The sequence below is a fragment of the Hyperolius riggenbachi genome, chromosome 4 (assembly GCF_040937935.1).
Source record: "Hyperolius riggenbachi isolate aHypRig1 chromosome 4, aHypRig1.pri, whole genome shotgun sequence".
In the NCBI taxonomy this organism is placed as follows: Eukaryota; Metazoa; Chordata; class Amphibia; order Anura; family Hyperoliidae; genus Hyperolius; species Hyperolius riggenbachi.
The window spans coordinates 128742306-128764537 of record NC_090649.1 but is presented as its reverse complement, the minus strand read 5'-3'; the positions used below and the strand labels follow the sequence as shown (position 1 = coordinate 128764537).

Here is a 22232-nt window from a genome sequence, read left to right as displayed (position 1 = left end):
TGGATATATGCTTGTTCAAAGTCAATGGCTAAAAGTATTATGCTGGGAGTACCCAATGAGGTTTTTTATTTTTTTGGTAGATTTACTTTCCGATCGTTTTTCCAAACATTTTTTATATCGTTTTTCTGATTTATCTCTACTCACTTCTACGAGAAAATCGATAAAAAAAAATCAAAATCAGATCAGACTTATCTGAAAGTTTCTATTTTGCGAACGGCAAAGCGCGCACGATTTTAAAGCTTATTGAAAATAATAGCCTAGCTCGGGAAATGCTGCGCCGCATGCGTTTGTGCACGTTTGCGTTTTTTCCGCGTTTTGTACCCGCACAGTTTTCTGCTTTTTTTCCCGCACATTGCATGACACTACATGCCATGCAAACGCAGAAACGCACGCGTTAGACGCGACCGCAAAACCCGAGGGAAACCTGGGAAACGCAGGGGAAAACGGCCCTGCAAGTGTGTTCCCTGCCTCAGTGTCCTGACTTTACTCTGACTCCAGTAGGTGTATGTTTGTCCCAGGTGTGTCAATTAGGCACTAAAGAGGCCAAAACACCCAACAGTGCAGGCAGCCATTTTCCACTTCTTTAAATTAAACCTGAGCAGCACATATTTACATAGGAAGCATATGGATCCTGTAGCGGTTTCCTGCATCCTCCTCATCGCTGCTCACCAGGGCCCCTCCTCATCGAGCATAAGCGCAGCAGTGTTGCACCCGTGCGAGCAAGGCCATGTCTGCACCATAGCACAGAACTACTCATGCACAGGTGTCTCTGCCTTTACTGTACTGGCATGGCCCTACTTGCGCAGGATGGCTGTGCTCATGCTTAAAGAGGAACGTGGCCCCGATCTTTGCTCCGACAAGCCCTAGTGTGATTTCTTTAGGTGCTCGGCAATGGGACCGGAGGACAGTGTGAGAAGTCTCTATAGGATCCAGAGACTTCCCTCTTCTTCAGTATGTGTTTTTTAGGTATGTCTTCGGCTTAGGTACACTTGTTTATCAATAGGAACCCAAGTGTGGAAGTATTTTAAATAATCTTCATTAGGAGTTACACATTTGGGCAGTTTCTAGGATAAATTGCACCCAGGGCGATGGTGTAAAAACTGCGCTCCTCCCCTCATGGATCGCAAACCTTCACTCTTTAGGGACAGTCACACAGCTACAGGTCACAAAGTAGATCTGCCCACTTACTAGTAACCGCCCGCTCATCCAGGAGGAAGCAGGGACCAGGAGAACACAGGCAAAGAGCCCAGAAAGCCGATTCCTCCACGGGCACCGCGCACTGACAGCCTGCAGTACCGCTACAGGACATCAGGTGACATCACGCGGTGGTGACGTGATGATTACTTGACAGCTGACGCAGGCAGATGCAGGAAACCCAGGAGGAGTCGAGGAAGGTTATCATTCTGGTAATCTTCTTCTTCCATTTTGCTGCACCACGTGTCACCACCAGCTCCCTAGCAGTTATGTCCTTCTGCCTGTGCTCCCGTTCTTCTACTTAATGGTCTGCGCCCACGGCGGCTGCCCTGCCTGCACTGCCCAAGAAACAGTCCTGTTTGTATAAACAATATAGATAAACCAATGAACAAGGATGCACTGTACATGAACACCAAGAAAAAAAAATACTATCCTCACCACTGATGAGAATTAGATGTTTAGTAAAATGTATCCCAGGAGGTTATGTCAGGGTTTACACTTGTCTGCAGAAAACCGCATGCATGCTTTTTTTCACACAATTTTTCTGACACTGCGTTTTTAAATGCGCTCATCTTTCCGGAGTAGTTTATGGATTGTCAATAAAAAAAACAGGCCGTGTGCGAAATTAAGCTAAAAGTTGTAAGGGATTTTGTACCACAGATTACATAAAACGCAATCGGAAAGTTGCAAATTCTCACCAGAAATGTTTCCTCGTTGAATTACGTTGTATGTGGGGCAACTGCGTTATCGCAATAATGGAAATTGCACACAAATTTCAACAAGTGTTAACCCTACCAAAGGGCCAGTGCACACCAAAAAACGCTAGAAGATCCGCAAAACGCTAGAGGTTTTTGAAGCAGATTTTCAGATCGATTTTAGGCATGAATCAAGTGGTGCATGCACCATCGCTATAGTTAAAGAGACACTGAAGCGGAAAAAAAATATTATGATTTGTATGTGTAGTACAGCTAAGAAATAAAACATTAAGATCAGATACATCAGTCTAATTGTTTCCAGTACAGGAAGAGTTAAGAAACTCCAGTTGTTATCTCTATACAAAAAAGCCATTAAGCTCTACGACTTTCAAAGTCGTGGAGAGGGCTGTTTTCTGACTTTTATTATCTCAACTGTTATTGAACTATTTACTTTTTCTCTGCCAGAGGAGAGGTCATTAGTTCACAGACTGCTCTGAAAGAATCATTTTGAATGCTGAGTGTTGTGTAATCTGCACATATTAGAGAATGATGCAATGTTAGAAAAAACACTATATACCTGAAAATAAAAATATGAGACTATTTTCTTTGCTGCTAATCTTCTAGTAATTATTCATAGTACACAACCAATTCATTATCATATTTTTTTTCGCTTCAGTGTCTCTTTAAAGCTTCTTTATTGGTTACATCAAATAAAGCAGAAGGTACGACGACAGACCGCTGTTTCGAGCAATCAAGCTCTTTGTCAAGTTGATAAAAACTGCAATGAATCACCATCTAGTGCATTCACTTATATACTATCTATTCACCAATCACAGTGCAGCCCTGGAGCCACCCAATCAGTGGAGGCCATGTCCGAAGTGGACCTGATGGGGAATTTTATATATAGGTGTAGTTTTGGAGCAAGTCTAGTCGTGGACCAGTGTTTGCTAAACATTTCTCTTGAGAGGGAACATTTTTCTTAAAAGATTTCTTTTTCAACTTATTCAATTTCTTTTTAATTTTTCAAATGTATTATATTTTTTCATTATTGTCAGTAGAGTTTTTAAGCACTGCTCTATGTGAATGCAATATGGTGAGGAACAGACATGTTATTTCACGTCTGCTGCTCGCTATTGTTAATGTACTAGAATAGATAGTATATAAGTGAATGCACTAGATGGTGATTCATTGCAGTTTTTATCAACTTGACAAAGAGCTTGATTGCTCGAAACAGCGGTCTGTCGTTGTACCTTCTGCTTTATTTGATGTAACCAATAAAGAAGCTTCAACTACAGCGATGGCGCATGCACGACTTGATTCCTGCATCTACGGCTCCGATGGGGTGGAAGGCCGTTAGCTTGGGCACACCTTCTCCTATACATGGGTGCTGTCCCATCCCTCAATATTGGATGATTTTAGGCATGTTTATAGAGGTTTTCTAAACGTGCCTAGCGTTTTTTTGAGTAGCAGATTTCATATAGTGTTACAGTAAACGCTGTTACTGAACAGCTTCTGTAACAAAAACGCCTGGAAAACTGCTCTGATCTAGCGTTTTTCAGAGCGGTTTTCCACTTTCCTATACTTTAACACTGAAGCAGAAATGCCTCAGGTATCTAAATTAAAAAAAAAAAATGCTGCAGCCCCCGAGTTTGCAATAGTGGAAAAAACAGTTTTCAAACAGCAAGTGTTTTTAAAAACGCTCCAGAACCGCTCTGCTGTGTACCAGCCCTAAGAGAAATTTATTCTGAGGCTAAGTTTACAGTGGGACGTTAAAGTCGCGCGTTAACCTCCCTGGCGTTCTATTAAGATCGCCAGGGAGGCTGCGGGAGGGTTTTTTTTTTTAATAAAAAAAAAACTATTTCATGCAGCCAACTGAAAGTTGGCTGCATTAAAGCCCACTAGAGGGCGCTCCGGATGCGTTCTTCTGATCGCCTCCGGCGGCCAGAAGTAACACGGAAGGCCGCAATGAGCGGCCTTCCGTGTTTCGCTTACCTCGTCGCCATGGCGACGAGCGGAGTGACGTCATGGACGTCAGCCGACGTCCTGACGTCAGCCGCCTCCGATCCAGCCCTTAGCGCTGGCCGGAACTTTTTGTTCCGGCTACGCTGGGCTCAGGCGGCTGGGGGGACCCTCTTTTGCTGCTGCATGCGGCGGATCGCCGCGCTGCAGCGGCGATCAGGTAGAACACGCGGCTGGCAAAGTGCCGGCTGCGTGTGCTGCTTTTTTATTTGAGCCAAATCGGCCCAGCAGGGCCTGAGCGGCAGGCTCCGGCGGTACTGGACGAGCTGAGCTAGTCCAGACCGCTCAGCAGGTTAAAACAGCATTTAACGCAGAATAACTTGCTGCAATGAAAAATCAATGCCCTGTTCACAGTGCACACGTTGCGTTGGTGTCTAACGCTGCACGTTAAGTAAAAGTACTGCATGCAGTGCGTTATACACGTTATTAGCTGCGTTGGACTGTTTGCACATGCTCAGTAATGACTTGGAAGCATACTTTTCATTGCCTGTATTTTTTACTGTATCAGCTGTATGCGACAGTAACGCTGCGTTGCCACTTTTTGGGCGCCTTGCGTTGTAAGCTTGCGGTGCGACTTTAATGTGGCATGAAAACGCAACGTCCCACTGTGAATCTAGCCTGAATCAACATGTTAATGGCTAGAAATATTGAAGCCTTAATCTATATTCAGGTTTGCATGTTTTTTTAATGTTAAAAGTAGTTTCTTAAAGAATAAGCTTTCAGGAGGAATATTCCCTTTGTCATTATATCTGAAATAAGATCTAAACACTTTTGTTAATGTACAATAATCCAGATTACACTATGTGAATGTCAGGTTGTTATAATAGCTAAACTGAACTTCACACTAGTAACACAACTACACAATTCTAGAGTATTTAATTAGGACAAATTACAAAAATTAATATGACCCATTTAATATTTTTTTCAATACAATTTAAATCTATTAGGAGTAGGCTATTTTTTTTTTTATTATTTTTTTTTTATTATTTATTTTTTTTTTTTTTTACCCGGACTCCAGGACCCCAAAAAAATGTCTCTTACTCCTCAAGCCAGGAATCTACCAAAGGTCCATAAGTCCCAGGCCATGTCGACTGTCCAGATAAGTGAATGACCATCTAACTGCTGGTTCACATTGCAAGAGCTTTTTCTAAGTGATGGTGATTTTAAAAGCTCTTGCTGATGTAATGCTGTGTGGTTGTTCTCACCTGAGCAATGTGATTTTATAAAAATCCTCCATAACATTGCTTTAGCAAGCGCTTTTCAAATCACAAGTGTCACAGACCGCAGGGCCGGTGTGCGGATGGGGAAAATCGATCAACGTCAGAAATCCTCTCACATGGTCATTTGTTCATCACGAAGGGTAACCCGCGTTCGCAATTTTATGAACTGACTCGCGAAGGGAGCGTTCGGATGCCAATGCATTCACCTCACACATACAATTCAAAGATCTGCCACCAAGCGAGTTACACAGCCCGCTACTGTAATTATACTAGGACTTGGAGAACGCTCTATTAACCCTTAGCAGTATGCAGGAACCTGGGTCAGATCGTTATATCTGGGCCGGGTTCTCGCATACGGGTTATAAATGTATACTTCTATTAAACACAGGGTAGCGATTTCAGGGGAATAGGTACGATTGTATATGTTCAGCAACAGGTCATAACCGCTAAACGATTTTTAAACGTTTAATAACAAAAATGCATTACATACAGTTATATACACCAATTAACATATATACACAGAGCTTAAAAATAAAAAGGAATAAAATCAGAAAATTCTTACTTTGTTAGCTGAGCAGTCCATTTGAAGAATGAAGAAAATTAGTCCAGTTTAAAAGTAGGCATTCAGGTTAAGAGTCCTTTGAACACAGCATGCGCCGATTCTCCTTGAGCACATGCTTGGACTTTCCTGGTCGATGAAATTTGGAGAACTGAGGGAGGGGTCCCTCGCAACCACTTTTGACTGACCTGAGTTTTGGGCTGTCACTACCTGGAAAGTAGGTGTGTTTCAGGCTGGGTTACCTCCTAATCAGCAGGTTGCCGCCCACAGACTCAGAGCAGAAAATGTACCAATTATTAATAATCTGTGTGACTCCGCCCCAGATTGGCGCATCGCAAATCCGAGGCTATATTCATAAGCGGCCTGCAACCCTGTATCAACCGAGGCTACTCGTGCCTAATCTATCGCATGCGCTCTACGCAGGCCGGATAAAGTGGTTTCTCTACAGATTCCTGATAGCTAGAAAATTGCAATTCAGGTGAATGATAGAACTGATTTCTAGGTATCAGGAAATGTAATTCTTTTCTTGCTGTGCCAAACCTATTTTGAATTATTAATAAATTAAAGTTCTTTGTTTGAAGCGTATGAGTTTGGAGGGAATCTTCTTATCTTACTGGTTTGAGCTGGCTTGGGGGGCATGAGCGGTGTGCCAAATGGCTCTACTCTGGGGGGTTGACCAGGTGTGAAATTCTTTTCTGACCTGACACAGGATGTGGGGGTGAGGGGCTGTGCTGTCAGTGGAGGAGAGCAAAGGAAAGATATTTGTGTTTTATTCTATCCAGGACTGATAGTCATTGTGCAGGACCATACGAAAATCGTTGGCGATTACACACGACTTCCGTAATGTTCGCCACAGCAAGCACTTAAAAAGTGCTTGTAGTGTGAACCAGCCCTTAGCCCTCTACCTAAATGTGTTCCTCTCTACCTAAACAATACACTGAATGTGCTTAGGGAAGTAGGCTCCATTTGGACTGAGTGTGATATCCTTGCATCCATTGATATGGACCTTTCTTGATGGGAGCTCCAAGAAGGAAGAGTCCAAATATTTTGTTTGTTAGAGCTTAGCCTTTGTCCTCATGCACATCGCGTTCCTTTTTGACAATCTGTGTTCTGGCAGACTTCTGGGACTGCCATGGGAACAACAATTTTCAACCTTTCATCAGAAGGTGATCCAGGTATGTGGATGATATTCAGGTGTTCTGGTCAAGGACTTCTAAAGGTAGCCATACACTGGTCGATTTGCCATCAGATTTGACCAACAGATAGATCCCTCTCTGATCAAGTCTGATCAGAGAGGGATCGTATGGCTGCCTTTACTGCAAACAGATTGTGATCGGTTTCATGCTGAAATCGATTCACAATCTGTGGAGCTGCCGCCGCTGCCTGCCCGACAGCTATACATTACCTGATCTGGCCGGCGCGACTCCCCCGGTCTCCGCTGTCTTCTCCGGGCTGGTCTCCGATCCGGCTGGCTTGCTTCACTGAACTTCCTGTCCAGGGGAAGTTTAAACAGTAGAGGGCTGGCTACTGTTGAAACTTCCTGCCGGGACAGGAAGTTCAGTGAAGCTGGAGCCCGGAGCGGAGAAGAAGACAGCGTGAGACCGGGGGAGTCGCGCTTGTCGGAACAGGTAATTGATCTCCGCTGTATTGTGTCGGTCGTTGGGCATTTGAACAGTGCTATCGACGCACTCCCGACCTGCCGGTGATCGAGAAAAATCCACACGGACGAATCGACGGGAACGATTGATTTCGGACGGAAATCGAACGTTTTGTCAGCGTTTGCACAACGATTTCACAGCAGATTCGATCACAGTGATCGAATCTGCTGTATATCGGCGGGTAAATTGTTGGGTGTATGGGCCCCTTTAGACTTTTCTCCAATTCATGGAATATCTGAATTTGAATGAGCTGAGCCTACAGCAAGTATCTTACTGCTCCACAAAAACCGTTTCTATCCACCGCACATCCCTACCATACAGGCCTTTCTTACCCAGGTTGAGGCTTTGAAAACCCCTCTCCTAGCTAGGGTCTAGCTTGGCGAGCAATTAGACCTGGAAATCGAGAGTGTTGGAAAAAGATGGGGGTGATTTGTTGTCACAAAATAAGTCCACTGCTTGCCCTGTTAAATTGAAGAAAATTGCCTTTACTACTTACACCAATGGCCAAGACTGCATGAAAACTATTATACCATTAGGGTGCTTTTACACTGTCTGTTTTGTTGCGTCACAGTAGCATTTGTAGTGAATCGGACCCAATCTTGTTTAGCAAGATTCTCACAATCCCAACAGTCAAGTTCGCCATGTGGCAAGCTTAGGCAACAAAGAGGAAGTGCATGGGGCAATAAATTTTTTTGAATTTTTTTTTTTTACATATGAATTATCGTAAAGTAATTGATTGATTGTGAACTGCCACCTTATCGATTTTAGCATGATTAATGACCGCGTAGGGAAATCTTGCTGAGGTGATTGGTTGGAAGTTCCCTCTCGAAAGGGGACCCCAGGTGACTGACTGAGAGCGGAGTTACGGTGAAGGACACAGGCTTCTAGGGGCTGGAGGAAGCCCCAAGTAAGTAAAACTAATTTTATGTAATTTGCTGCATATATCCTTTAAGAAAATGTGCCTCTTATATCCTTTAAAGGAAACCAAAAGTCACAAACAATAAAAACAATAAACCGTTTAACTCACCTGGGGCTTCTATCGGCCCCCCGCAGCTGCCCTGTGCCCGCGCCGTCACAGAATGATCCTCTGGTCTCTTGCAGTGACTAAGTTTTGATTTTGGCAACCGAGCCAGACGCCGACCACTGCGCCTGGGTGCGCATATCCTCTATCACGCTCCCGATGGCGTTGCCAGGGCCTTGAAGGTGCATTAGCCAGCGGCTGACTCTGTCGCCGAAATCAAAACTGGGTCACTGTGGGGGACCAGGGGATCGTTTTGTGATGGCACAGGTACAAGGCGGCTGCGGGGGCCCAGTAGAAGCCCCAGGTAATTAAAACTTTTTTTTTTTGTGACTTAAGGTTTCCTTTAAGACTAGTGCCCAGTTTCCTACTTACTAACGGCTTGACATATGACATTTCAGAGATGTGTGCCAGATTTATCAAAGCATTACCGACAGTTTTTTCTTTTAAAACTGTTCTAACTAGCAGAGGAACTGTTCTGCATGGTGGCAAGAAACTTCTCAAATCCTACATAATCCCGGCAGTTTAGCATGGATTTCTAGAGCTGCACTACAGTTAAGTAAAATGCAAATCTATTCCTAAACTGTAGCAGATTAAGAAATGCTTGTTTGGCTACTCGGGTGAAGGAATCCTCCGGATCCTATTGAGGCTTCCCCCGTCCACCTCGGTCCCACGGCGGCCAATATCCTCCCGGAACGGCGGCAATGTAAATATTTACCTCCCCGGCTCCAGGCAGTCTTGGCTCTCCGCACGGAGATTGGCGAAAATAGCCGATCTCCGTCGGGCCGCTCTCTACTGCGCAGGCGCAAGTCTCCTGCAACTGCACAGTAGAGTGGACCTAACGGAGATCGGCCATTTTCGCCTATCTCCGCGCGGAGAGGTAAATAAATCAGCGCTTGTCAGGCTTGTTGAGGGAGGATTCCGGGACTCTTTGGGGGAGCCAGCGCTGGACTACCTGCAGCTACAGGAGTGGGGGAAGCCTCATTGGGACCCTGAGGCTTCCCCCTCCCGAGGTGAGTACCCCCAGGGGAACTTTTTTTTTTGTTACAGGTTCTCTTTAATAGCAGTTCTACAGATATATCAGAGTGCAGGCTAGACATGATTTGTGAGGTGCTCTTCCCCTTTGCTGAATTCCTCCTTGGAGCCTGCTGGTAGCAGTTCTCCAGATAGTGCAGCAGCGCAGGCTAGCCATGATTTGTGAAGTGCTCCTCCCCCCTCACTCGGAGCCTGCTGACAGCAAATGTGTTGGTTCCCTCGGCAACAGCAATTTCCCTCACACAATGCACTGCCTGAGAGACCTTCCTAACGCCTCCTATTAACAGTTTAACCACTTAAGCCTAACTGAACGAATATATTTATCCACTATTGTTGTGGAGAGTGCACCACCAGTTTGCTACTAAATGAGGCACACGTGGTATCATTTTAACCGTGACGAGTGGTAGAATAGAGTTTAAAGAGGAACTCCAGTGAACATTTTACTGTTGGCAGTTGATGTAGCTGCTGCATGGTTTCTGGCAGTTGGAAACAGCTGTAAACAGCCATTTCCCACAAAAGTTTGAACTTTTCTTGTGGGAGGGGTTACTTGTGGGAGGGGTTTCACCAGAATATCAGTCATACAGCGCCCCCTGATGGTCTGTTTGTGAAAAGGAATAGATTTCTCATGTAAAAGGGGGTATCAGCTACTGATTGGCATAAAGTTCAATTTTTGGTAGGAGTTTCTCTTTAAGGCCCATGTCTCTGCTATTTTTTTAGTCACAAACTGAATCAATAGAAATTAAATTTTGCATAATCTGTACCAAAATAGAAGACTTGTAAAATGAAAACAAAGCGACAGAATATGAAAGAAACAACATATATTGTTACCTTACCTTAACCTGGCTTTTTAAGTGTCCATGCATGAGGGTATATTACTATTATTTTTTAAAATAAGGCCTTGTAATCATTTATGGTGTACAACGAGAAAGCAAAAAACAGAAAAAAGACCCCTTTATTTCCAAATACAATATTGTCACCATACATTGTGCTAGAAACAATCTAAATGTTGCAATAACCAGGATGGATGAGCAAATAAAATTAGTGGGTTTAACTTCTAATCAGCACTGTTTAAAGAGAGTCTGAAGCGAGAATAAATCTCGCTTCAGACCTCATAGATAGCAGGGGCATGTGTGCCCCTGCTAAAACGCCGCTATCCCGCGGCTAAACAGGGGTCCCTTCACCCCCAAATCCCCTCCGTACAGCTGGAGAGCGCTTCCGCATTGGGGCAGGGCTAACCGCCGCAGCCCTGCCCTCACACGTGTCTATCAGACGCGTACCTCCGCCTCTCCCCCGCCCCTCTCAGTCTTCCTTCACTGAGAGGGGCGGGGGAGAGGCGGCGATGCGCGTCTGATAGACGCGCTGAGAGGCAGGGCTGCAGCCGTTAGCCCTGCCTCCAGGAAGAGAAAATTTACGACCAAGTTGACGACCAAGTTTTGCGGGGGTGGGTTTGGGGGTGAAGGGACCCCCGTTTAGCCGCGGGATAGCTGCGTTTTAGCAGGGGCACACATGCCCCTGCTAACTATGAGCTCTGAAGCGAGATTTATTCTCGCTTCAGAGTCTCTTTAATAAAAAGCTATAATGGATGCAAATGGAGAAATAGTTTGTTTTTTCAATTTCTTCCCTTATTTTCCCTTTAAAATGCATACAAAATAAGGTGATTACTAAATAAAATTAACACACACTAAAAGCCGAATTTGTCCTGAAAAAAACAATATATACTTTAGATCATTTAGCTGTGATAAGGAGTAATAAAGTTATTGGCGAATGAATGGGAGCAGTGCCTATATGTGAAAATTGGTTTCGGGCTGAAGTGAAGGAAGACTGAGAGGGGCGGGGGAGAGGTGGCGATCAGCGCTGATAGACGCACTGAGAGGCAGGGCTGCGGCCGTTAGCCCTGCCTCAAGCAGGAAGCGCTACCCGCACAGCACGGAGGGGATTTGGGGGTAAAGGACCCCCGTTCTGCCGCGGTATAGCGGCGTTTTAGCAGGGGCAAACATGCTGAATATAAGGGAAAAAGCGAGTTTTATTCTCGCTTCAGACTCTCTTTAAGGAATCTGCACTATTTAGTGATTTCTTAAAGGGAAGGTTCAGGGAAACCTGTAAAAAAATAAAAATCCCTATCCACTTACCTGGGGCTTCCTCCAGCCCGTGGCAGGCAGGAGGTGCCCTCACCGCCGCTCCAGAGGCTTCCGGTCGTCTTCGGTGGCCGACCCGACCTGGCCAGGCCGGCTGCCAGGTCGGGCTCTTCTGCGCTCCAAGGACGGGCTCTTCTGCGTCCCACGCGGGCGCGCTGACGTCATCGGACGTCCTCCGGGCTGTACTGCGCATGCGCAGAACTACTGGGTCTGTTGCTAGTTGAATATTCCCTAAATCCCCCCTGCGCTCTGCACTAGCCCATAAATTACAGCTGTGCTGTCGGCTCTGTTTACCTTTCTAGTGCCACTCACGCTGCTCCCCCCACCTCCTGCAGAGCGCCGGTCCCCACCCGCACCCCTTCTCTCTAATCAGCGGCGAGGGAAGGGACGTGGATCGGCGTTCTGCAGAAGGCGGGGGAGCGGCATGAGTGGCACTAGAATGGTAAACAGAGCCCGCTGCGACACGCTCAGTGTCGCCAGCGCGGCTGTAATTTATGGGCTAGTGTAGAGCGCAGGGGGGATTTAGGGAAGATTCAACTAGCAACAGAGGCTGGGCACTATAGCCAGACCCAGCCTCTGTGTATAGATTTAACTCTAAGATCCCCACCTCGGGTTCTCTTTAACCTCCCTGGCGGTAAGCCCGAACTGAGTTCGGGCTATGCCGCCGGGAGGCACCGCTCAGGCCCTGCTGGGCCGATTTGCATAATTTTTTTTTTGTTACACGCAGCTAGCACTTTGCTAGCTGCGTGTAACCTCCGATCGCCGACGCTACCCGCCAATCCGCCGCTATACCCCCCCCCCCCAGACCCCGTGCGCTGCCTGGCCAATCAGTGGCAGGCAGCGCCGAGGGGTGGATCGGATTCCCCTTTGACGTCACGACGTCGGTGATGTCATCCCGCCCCGTCGCCATGGTGACGGGGGAAGCCCTCCAAGAGATCCCGTTTTTTGAACGGGATCTCTTGATCTCCCATCGCCTTCGGCGATCGGAGGGGCTGGGGGGATGCCGCTCGGCAGCGACTATCATGTAGCGAGACATTGTCTCGCTACATGAAAAAGAAAACATTTTTTTTTTAAAAAAACGTATTTGCTGCCCCCTGGCAGATTTTAATAAACCGCCAGGGAGGTTAAGCGCCCATACATGGTACAATTTTTCATTTTTTTTCAATTAGATAATTTAGTTTGATTATTCTGTTAGATCGAATATAAAGATTTTTCCAGCATATCCATTCAGATTTTTCTCGAAAAAAAAAAAAAAATATTTACAACTTTCATTTAATTTGAGCATTTAGATCGAATGAACTGGAAAATCAAATGTTTTTATTGTATCGTGTATGGGCACCTGAGACAGTTCTGCACAGATTTCTAAACACCTACTAATAATTTGTCTCAGACACTCTTGATAAATGCCTCCCACTCTTCATGTACAAGAGGCATGTACAAAATAGACATCACTGTGTTAATTACTAAATGTTACAGTATTGTATAATCTGGTAGAACTAGTTTAAAACACTTTAAATGCTCATTGAATTTACAAATTCAGTTTACAAATAATGTTCTACAGCGAGACCTGTTGTTAGGGACTGGACTGCCTGTATTCTTGTTTGCCCTCAACAACAATGTTGGCAGCGGATTCCACGTTATTTACCGTGTTATTGCTTGGCGACCTAAAAACCAATCACAGCACGGCGACCTCTACTCGCCACGTAACCCACCAATAAGAAAAGTTTTCGAAAGTTAGATCGTGACGTCAGCACAATCCTTGGCCCTGCCTACAGGATGGTTGATGAACTGCCAATCATCTCGCACGTCCCTCCCACATTCGCTGTAGAACGTTGTGGAGGTAGCAGGAACGCCTATAGCCGCGCCCTAATCTGTGCTGGGACACACCCACCCACTAGCCGCACCTCTTGATGCTGTTGTGGCTGGCCAATCCTGAGTACAACGGTTACGGACGGCTGGGATTTCGGTAGAGAGAGTTGAGAGAGCAGCGGCGGCGCGGCTGGGGTCTCCAGGTAGGTGTGGCCTCTCTATCCCAGAGTTTTATACCTGCAGCCTGACCTTCACCTGGGCTTTAGATGTGATGTTATGCTGCACCCTGTAACTATAAGCCCACCCCCTGCCAGCAGGCACAGTGCAGCTAAGTCTGCAGGGCTTCTGTGTGCAGCACCTCAGGAAACATGCACAGGCGAGAGTCCAGCCTATCACTCCATGAGGTGCACACTTATCTGGTTAGATTCCATTATTTATTGTTATTAATTTGGTGTGCATGTTCATTTTCCATTATTCCTTTTATACTTAATGAAAAGTCCAGTGATGGGCGCTAATCTCCTTTAGGGAACCCAGCAGGAAACCTCACAGGGAGATTCTGCACCACTTCTAACATAGAGTAGATTGCATTTGCAGGATCTGCCTTCTTCCATGTCACAGGAGACTGGATGGCCATAGCCCTCTAATAGGAGGCTGAGTGACAAGTCACTGCTATGTCCCACAAGGCAGTGACCATTGTTGTATTGCCCCATTCCATAGCCTATGGACCAGGCTTTTCTCTGTACAAGGTAATCAAAGCTGTTGTGGCAGATTAGAATGTTACCTAATGTTCTGTTCAGTTTAGACTAGGAAGTATGTGAGATAACTGCCACTATTAACTGCCTTGGTGGGCTAGCCATCCTGATGTGTATGATAATGTTTGGTTTCTCGCCCAGCCCTTCTGTTTCATAATCGTTCAATATTACTGCTAACTTAGTGGTCTGTCCTTTCACCCACATCCAACTCCTGGAAGGCCCACAGCCCTCACAACTCTTTTTCTTATACTTGCTCAGGCAGAATACTATCCTTAAAGTGTGTTGGAGTCTAAATAAAATAATAAAAAAAACCAGATACTAGTACTTACCTAAGAAGAGAAAAGCCTCTGGACTCTGTAGAGGCTTCCCACATCCTCCTGCCATTGCCGTGAGCAGAACCCTGGAACATTTCCCACAAGAGTCGGAAATGTGACTGCGACCGTGCTGCTCTCCATGCACGAGCCAGGCACACTGTGCGAGTATGAGTCGGAGCCACTTGTGCATCTCTATACCACTGCGCAGGCAAGGACGTAGTGCTGATGGATGAAGAGGAGTGTGGATGGGAATTTCAAGAGGGTCCCAGGCAGTGGTGGTAGGGGTGGGGAGGTTATGGAAAGCCTCTGAGGGATCCAGGTATGTATCTTTTTTTTTTATGGGGGGGGTTGGGTTCCTCTCAGGTTTACTTTAAGTTTAAGGTACACTAGTTGAATAATGTGTGCACGCTGCTAAAATGCCCGATGTGATGTAAAAAAAAAAGAGACTGCAATAAATCATTTGTATATAATCTCGTGGCTGCGCTCCCTGCCATATACGAGTGTGAGTGCACTGCGCCTACGTGTTTACGGCCATGCCTGTGCAGTAAGTCAAAGCCACTCGCCCATGAGTGGCTCGGTACTACTGCGTAGCCTTACTATAGCCGCGCTCGTGTGCAAAGGTGGAGCTCGGCCCCAAACTAGAATAGGGTCCTGCCCAGTGGCAGTGGGGTTGAGGAGGACTCTTCTTAAGTATCTAACCTTTGGGGGGGGGGGGGGGGGGGGCTCAGGTTTGCTGTTAAATGAATACTTTGAAGCACTTTTTAATTTAACGGACCTCTTTCGTGAAGATCGTAAAATTTTAAATACATGTAAATATATACAACAAATAAGAAGTTTCTTCCAGAGTAAAATAGGCCATAATTTCCTTTTCTCTTATGTTGCTGTCACTTACAGTAAGTAGTAGAAATCTGACTGATTTTGGACTAGCCTATCTTCAAATCTGGGAGTTCTCAGGGTTTTCTTTATTTTTTTTAAAGCACTTAGTGAATGGCAGTTGCTCTGTCCAACTGCCAAAATAGTGTGCAGCGAGCACGGAGGCTGGGCAGCATCTTTGTATAAATCTTTTTCAGGGAATGTCTTTATAAAGAATAAAGGCAATGCTGAGAATTCCCTATGAAGAGATGGACTAGCCCAAAATCTGTCGGTAATGTCAGATTTCTAATACTTACTGTAAGTGACTCCAACTCCAGGTACTCCAAAATTGCTCCGACTCCACAGCACTTGCATACACACACCCAACTATCCAACAGACCAAGTTTAGATGATAGTTGGGCCTAATAGTTGCTTGTGTGTATGAGCGTTTGCTGTGCAGTTTAGCTTGCTAGCGCCAAGCTTATAGTGTGAGTTGGCCTTCTAGAGAAGAATGGCATTTACATTGCCCTAGCAACTATGAAAATAATAGACTCTCTTATCTGAGGTCTGATAGGGCCTGGATTCCTCAGGTGACATTTGAAAACCAAAGCTATTACAAGCAGGTTGGTTACTATGGAGGGAAGAGGAAGGATGATGCGTGGCATAAGGCTTACAGTAGGTCGGGTGAGTGTAAGAACAATGCACCTGATGGTCGCTCGTATGATGCTAAAGATCTGTCATACCATTCACATGCTAGATTCTGTCTGCAGTGACTGCCTCAGCTAAGTTTAAATTAGAGTACATAAATATAATGCTGACCTGAACTCAGAGCTTCCTCTCTGCTCTAAAAGATACGCAACAGCATAATAACCTTTAAAGAAAAACATTTCTTTTACAGCTGATACAAATACTGCATTTAATCTCCAGTGTTTCTACTTCCTGCTTTCATGGAACCAGACATATTGCTAACCTCCTGTGCTTTCAAATAAGCCGTGGCAGTCAGGTGACACGGGAGAGATCAAATTACAACTTGTGATTAGACACAAATGAGGGTGGATAAGACAGGCTAAACTCTCTAAATACATACAGGGTGCATTTTTCTCTGTTTTGCTTTTGTCCTGTGGAAGAGCGCAGATCCACTTTAAATTGCATATGCATGTAGAAGATCTGTTGCCCAAAACAGTTATTCCTGATTGTTTTTGGTGATCATTTTGGAACGTTCACTGTTCCAACTTCCAATATGCTTTTCCGGCTATTTTGTTCTAAGGGTACAGTGGAGGAGGGAGAACGTGTGGTTGGCACCCTGTGGAGGGCACGACAGTGTCCTGATCGATTTTACAATAAAGGACGACACTGATGTAGGTTACAGCTGTACACAAAATATATAATATATATAATTTTTTCTGGCAACAAAAATGTGCGGTGCATACATATTTTATGTGGATACACTGCCCACAGGAGTATATGTGAAAAGAGAACCGAGAGCCCAATATAGGGTAGTAAGTCAAGACAATTGATGTAATGGAAAAGAGTAAAATGTATACTCAGAAACCAGGGTTACCTCCAGGCAACCACTGTATAAGCAGGTGAGGAGATTAGCCTGTCCTCACTCAGGATTAAGAAGTCGCTCTCTGTAGACGTGAAGAAAAAGGGGTATCCCCCTCCACCAAGGGTGGATATACTATGTATTGTAATTGGAACAGAGGCGCCAAAAAGATAAGAACAATTTTTAAAAGGTTTAAAAAATGCTTGGGAGGTAGTGGTGGACTTACCTCCTATAAGCAGACACAACAAGCTGTGTATTCAACAAAAAGGATATATTTATTGGTACACTCCAAGGGTTAATTCACAACGCGTTTGGTGGGTCTAAACCCGCTTCATCAGGTAGTAGGGGTCGGAGTACACAACTGGAAAAAAAAGGCACAAGGAGTGGCTGGATAGTGTAATGGTTAAGGGCTCTGCCTCTGACGTAGGAGACCTGAGTTCAAATCTCTGCTCTTACTATTCAGTAAGCCAGCAATGCTACTGCCTACTGACTGCGCTCTAGTGGCTGCCTCGCAATCGCTTTGAGTCCAACAGAGAAAAGTGCTATACTAAAAAAAAAGGAATTACCCAGAAATTAGTACTGCTTAGTATTTTGATCAATATCAGTTGAAAGAGGCATTCATTTTTATTTGATGGCTTTATCAGATTAGACATCCTATTGATTAAAAACATTGCATAATGTATGGCTACCTTTTTAGGTGTCAAGTGACTTGGTCGCTGCATATTGACAGAATCTGTCCAGGCAGCATTACAGATTGGACTGTTTACCCACCAACAGAGAAACCAACAGAGAAACCCCATTCCTGTTGGGGTACAGTGACACTATTCAATTGGTCAAAAGAATGTTCAATGCATAGTCTTTGTTTGAACTAAGCCCTGTTTCCATCAGAACAACATGTAAAGGCACACATTTACATACAGTTTACTGTGCATTTGCGTTTCACTGAAAAGGATCTTGTCAGTCACCTTGCATAAAACCGCATCCAGTTTTCTGTATTTAAAAAAAAAAGTGTGTGCAGTAGTTCTTTGTGTTTTAGGAAAAAGAAAACACGCTAGTAGAAACGGGTATAATAGTATCCCATGGAGAAGTGCTAGCAGTGCAAATCACAAATGCACAGTGTAGCAGAATATGTGCCCACTGGAAACGAGCCCTGAAACATGCACACCAGTGGCCACTTTTTTTTAACGTGTATGTAAAACCAATTTCCTGGCTGCAAGCTAGAGTATTTATAAACATGGGCTCTCAGTATTGGGCTTGGAACCCACTAGCATTGCATTCCGGGCTGTGGAGTCGCAGTCGAGGAGTCAGAGCAATTTTGGGTACTTTGAGTCAGAGTAAGTGGTTTCAATAAACTGAGGAGTCGGAGTCAGAGGATTTTTGTACCAAATCCATAGCCTTTGCAAAAATTAGACAAGGAGTCGAATCGAGTAATTTTGGGTACCTGAAGTTGGAGTCGGTGGTTTCATAAAATGAGGAGTCGGATTCTGATGATTTTTGTACCGACTATACAGCCCTGATTGCATTAGCAAAAGCTTTTCAAATCACTAGTGCTTAGAAAAGTCTGCTAGTGGGTTTGAGCTTTTTTGAGTGTGTGTTAAAACCAGGGCTGTGGAGACGGAGTTGGAGTTGGAGTCAGTGATTTCATAAACTCGGGAGTCAGATGATTTTTTTTATACAAAATCTACAGCCCTGGTAAGTATTAGACTAAGGAGTCTGAGTTAGAGACAGAGCCATTTTGGGTACCCGGAGTTGGAGTCGGAGTCAGTGGTTTCATAAACTGAGGAGTCGGAAGATTTTTGTACCGACTCCACAGCCCTGGTTAAAACTACTGTAACAGCAACCTGATAATGCGAATGAGCTCTAAAAATGTATTCCCAATTAATGTCACTTGTTCAGATTGTGCTTGTTCCTTAGGCTGACACTGTGAATAACAAGCTATATGCAGAGATAGTAGGCGGGCCGATGAGGCAATACAGGGGCTTCTGGTGGGTGGGATGAGTATGAAAACAGTACATGAGCATTACATTTTGTGGCAGACTACCCTAGATATACAGGATATGTGCTTCCTTTATATGCAGCTCCTCATTTAGCACACTGTAAGTTATGGGCGAATTCCTGATTTCCGTATCGCAAAAGTACCACATTTTTAAACCAGGGCTGTGGAGTTGAGGAGTCGGAGCAATTATTTGGTACCTGGAGTCAGAGTTGGGAAAGAATGCATGGACCAATGTTCTTTTTCTCAATAGAAATCATAAATAACTTATACATACAGTAATAGCAGTGCTTAGTCCACAAAAATGAAATAAACCAATAAAAAATGTGATCAAATGTCTTTTTTATGTTAAATACTTTTAATCTACAGCATTGTTATATGCAAATTGGAGGAGTCTTGAGTTGGTAGAATCATAAACTGAGGAGTGGGAATTTGAGTCTGAGGATTTTTGTACCAACTCCATAGCCCTGTTTAGCATTTGCTGGGTTGATCGCAATTTGTCTTGTAGCCATTAACCACCTGAGGACCGTAGGCTTACACCCCCATAGTGACCACGCTATTTTTTGGAATTTAGGCCACTTTATTTTAAATAAACCTATTTTTATTATTTTTCTATCCCTCCCTCCCCTCCGCCAGCCTATGACAGCGATCAGCTGTCATAGGCACCATATGAGAGCCGATTGCTCTTTTGCCTCCAGAGGGAACGGCAGCTCTGTACACAGTAAATAGATGGCGGTTTTGCTGTCTAACAGTCTCCTAGCGGCGAACCGCATTCAAGCGGAGATGCGCGTGATCTCCTGCAAAACCCCGCCCCAGGACTTGACGCTTGACACTAATAACCTCTACATAAACACAGGTGTACATTAAAGAGGAACTGTAACATCAAAATGTCCCCTGGGGGGTACTCACCTCGGGTGGGGGACGCCTCAGGATCCTAATGAGGCTTCACACGCCGTCCTCCGTCCCTCGGGGGTCTCACTGCAGCCCTCCGTACAGCGGCGACGTAAATATTTACCTTCCCGGCTCCTGCGCAGGCGCTCTGGTGGCTGTCGGCTCCGAAGTAGGCGTAATTACCCGATCGTCGTCGGGCCTGCTCTACTGCGCAGGCGCAAGTCTACGGCGCCTGCGCAGTAGAGCGGACCCGACGGAGATCGGGTATTTCCATCTAGTTCCGAGCCGAAAGCAGCCACAGCGCCCCCGCTGGAGCCTCCAAAGGTAAATATTGAACTGACAGTCGGGTCTGTCGCCGGCTGTTCGGAGGGCTGCAGCGAGACCCCCGTGGGACAGAGGACGGCGTGGGAAGCCTCATTAGGATCCCGAGGCTTCCCCCACCCGAGGTGAGTACCCCCCAGGGGATCTTTTTGATGTTACAGAGTCTCTTTAAAGGCTTGTGTTCTTGGGAAATCGATTACACGTCAAGTTTCTGGATGTAGTTTTGACAGATTTCAAGTAGCTGTGTTCCAAATATTTAGTTACTTCAGTGACAGTGCATCACTGGAGTAACTATAGTGTATAATGCTACAGTGAATCGGCTGGAGTTGTAAATGGCTTGTCAGTACAAAACCTGCTGGAGACTATCACAGACCTGGCCAGTGACACTCCAGTGTGCAAAGTGTCTTTACTGGTTGCTGTCTTGGGGGTTGATTCATCAATCCGCATTAATATTCTGGTGCACGCACAGAAGTACCACAAGATACAGTAGTAATGTGACCCGCGGTACTCCAGTGGTGCAACCGTTACTATGGTAATGGGTGCGATGCGTTACTGTAGTAGTGGTCACGCTACTAGCATATCTCGCGGTACTTCCCTGCTTAACTACAGGTAATATTGCCATGAGATGCGTGTGCCCGTAATATTACTGCAGATTGATAAATCAACCCCTTGATGTGGACGGGGTTTGCTGGGCAGAGAAGCAGCTCTGTTCACTGAAATGAATGAGGACTCGTCTGTATTTCCTGCAAACACAGATGTGAGCCCTCCCTCACTCTCAGCCAAGAGAGACGGCAGCGGACAGATCTAGCAAGATGCTGAATGTTTTGGTTTTTTTATTTGTTTTTGTTTTTTTGCTAGTAAAAGTGCAACCAAAATGACCTCTCCTCTGCATTGCCAACTCGCCTTTTTAATTACTGTCGTGTAAGTTATTGAGTATTTCCGGATGAATAACCTCCTGAGGTTTACGCCGCTCATGAGGTTTTGCAGCTAGAGTCCCCCAGGAAGATTCTAATAGATGTAATGTGCTTACAAGCTTTAGCTAGCACTAGGCTAGCTAGCATAACCTGCTGGCACCCTCTGATTGCTGCAGATTTCCCCCCCCCCGATTATACTTTACCCAACTTGGCTACAGCAATCGGCGTAGCCTCCCCGGACAGCTCATGCGCAGACCCGATCCTCCCCATAGGGAGACCGGAGCTGTGCGGGGAGTCTGCGCACAGCCAGGTGGAGTAATGTATTAAGTGGCTGGATTGGGGGATTGGCGGCGACCGGAGGGTCCCGGCTACTTATACTAGCTAGCCTAGTGCTACCTAAGGCTTGTGGGGGCATTACATCTATTAGAATCTTCCTGGGGGACTTGTAATTCTAGCGAGCTGTATGCCCTACACAGTGTCGGGCATACCGCTTAGGAAGTTCAAATATTGTGAGGACCTACACTGAATCTATACACACATCCAATTTACCACTGTTCTGTAGCCTCTGAGGAAGCGGGCAACTGCAAAACGGCTGCCATCCCCACTGCTATCACTATTGTCTGACTTGGATCAATGGTTCGTTTTAAAGGCAGTGCCTCTTCAGTTTTCGACCACACCATTTTAGGTTATCAAAGTGTATACAATCTTTATTATAGCTGACTATGACTATAGTAAAATTGGTCAATCATTAGCTATTCAAAATTTGGAGGTGTGTGCCACAGGTGAAGCAACTCTAAAGTTGCCCATATGTTACTTGATGTTCCTGTATGATCGACCATTCAATTGATTTATTTTATCATATTGGGATGAATCGATTATGTTCCATTCTGCTTGATTGACGGAGATTGACTGATATCCGGTCGATTCGACCAATTCTCTTGATCGATCAGTTGGAAAACGATCTCTTGACCGTAAAGGAATCGGTTACTGTTCACATGATTTGTATGGACACCGAATCCATTTTTGGTTTCAGAGCATGGGGGCACAACATCGTTTAGGTCGATTAGTGAAGGAGAATCACATTGGATCGCGATTGTAGTGTGTGTGGGTAGTAGATGGATGGAAAACCGAGTAATGTCTGAGTACCTTAAAGTGGACCCAAATTAAAAATACAAGATTTCAGAAATAAAATCTATTTTCTAAATTATAATAATAAATAGCCTTTTTTCAGCTGCATGATGACAAATAAAAAATATTATACATTTGTTGGAGAAACCCCTCCCTTCCTTTCAAATTGCCGGGACGAA

The 22232-nt window shown here is 45.1% G+C and overlaps 1 protein-coding gene across 1 annotated transcript in view; it reads left to right on the top strand.

The window, feature by feature from the left end:
- Positions 1 to 13419: 13419 nt before the first annotated feature.
- FARP2 (FERM, ARH/RhoGEF and pleckstrin domain protein 2) overlaps positions 13420 to 22232 on the top strand; it is a 150537-nt gene continuing 141724 nt past the window's right edge. Inside the window, exon 1 of the mRNA XM_068280617.1 lies at positions 13420 to 13545. The gene's annotated coding sequence lies outside the window, so the exon portion shown is untranslated. The remainder of the gene's footprint in view (positions 13546 to 22232) is intronic.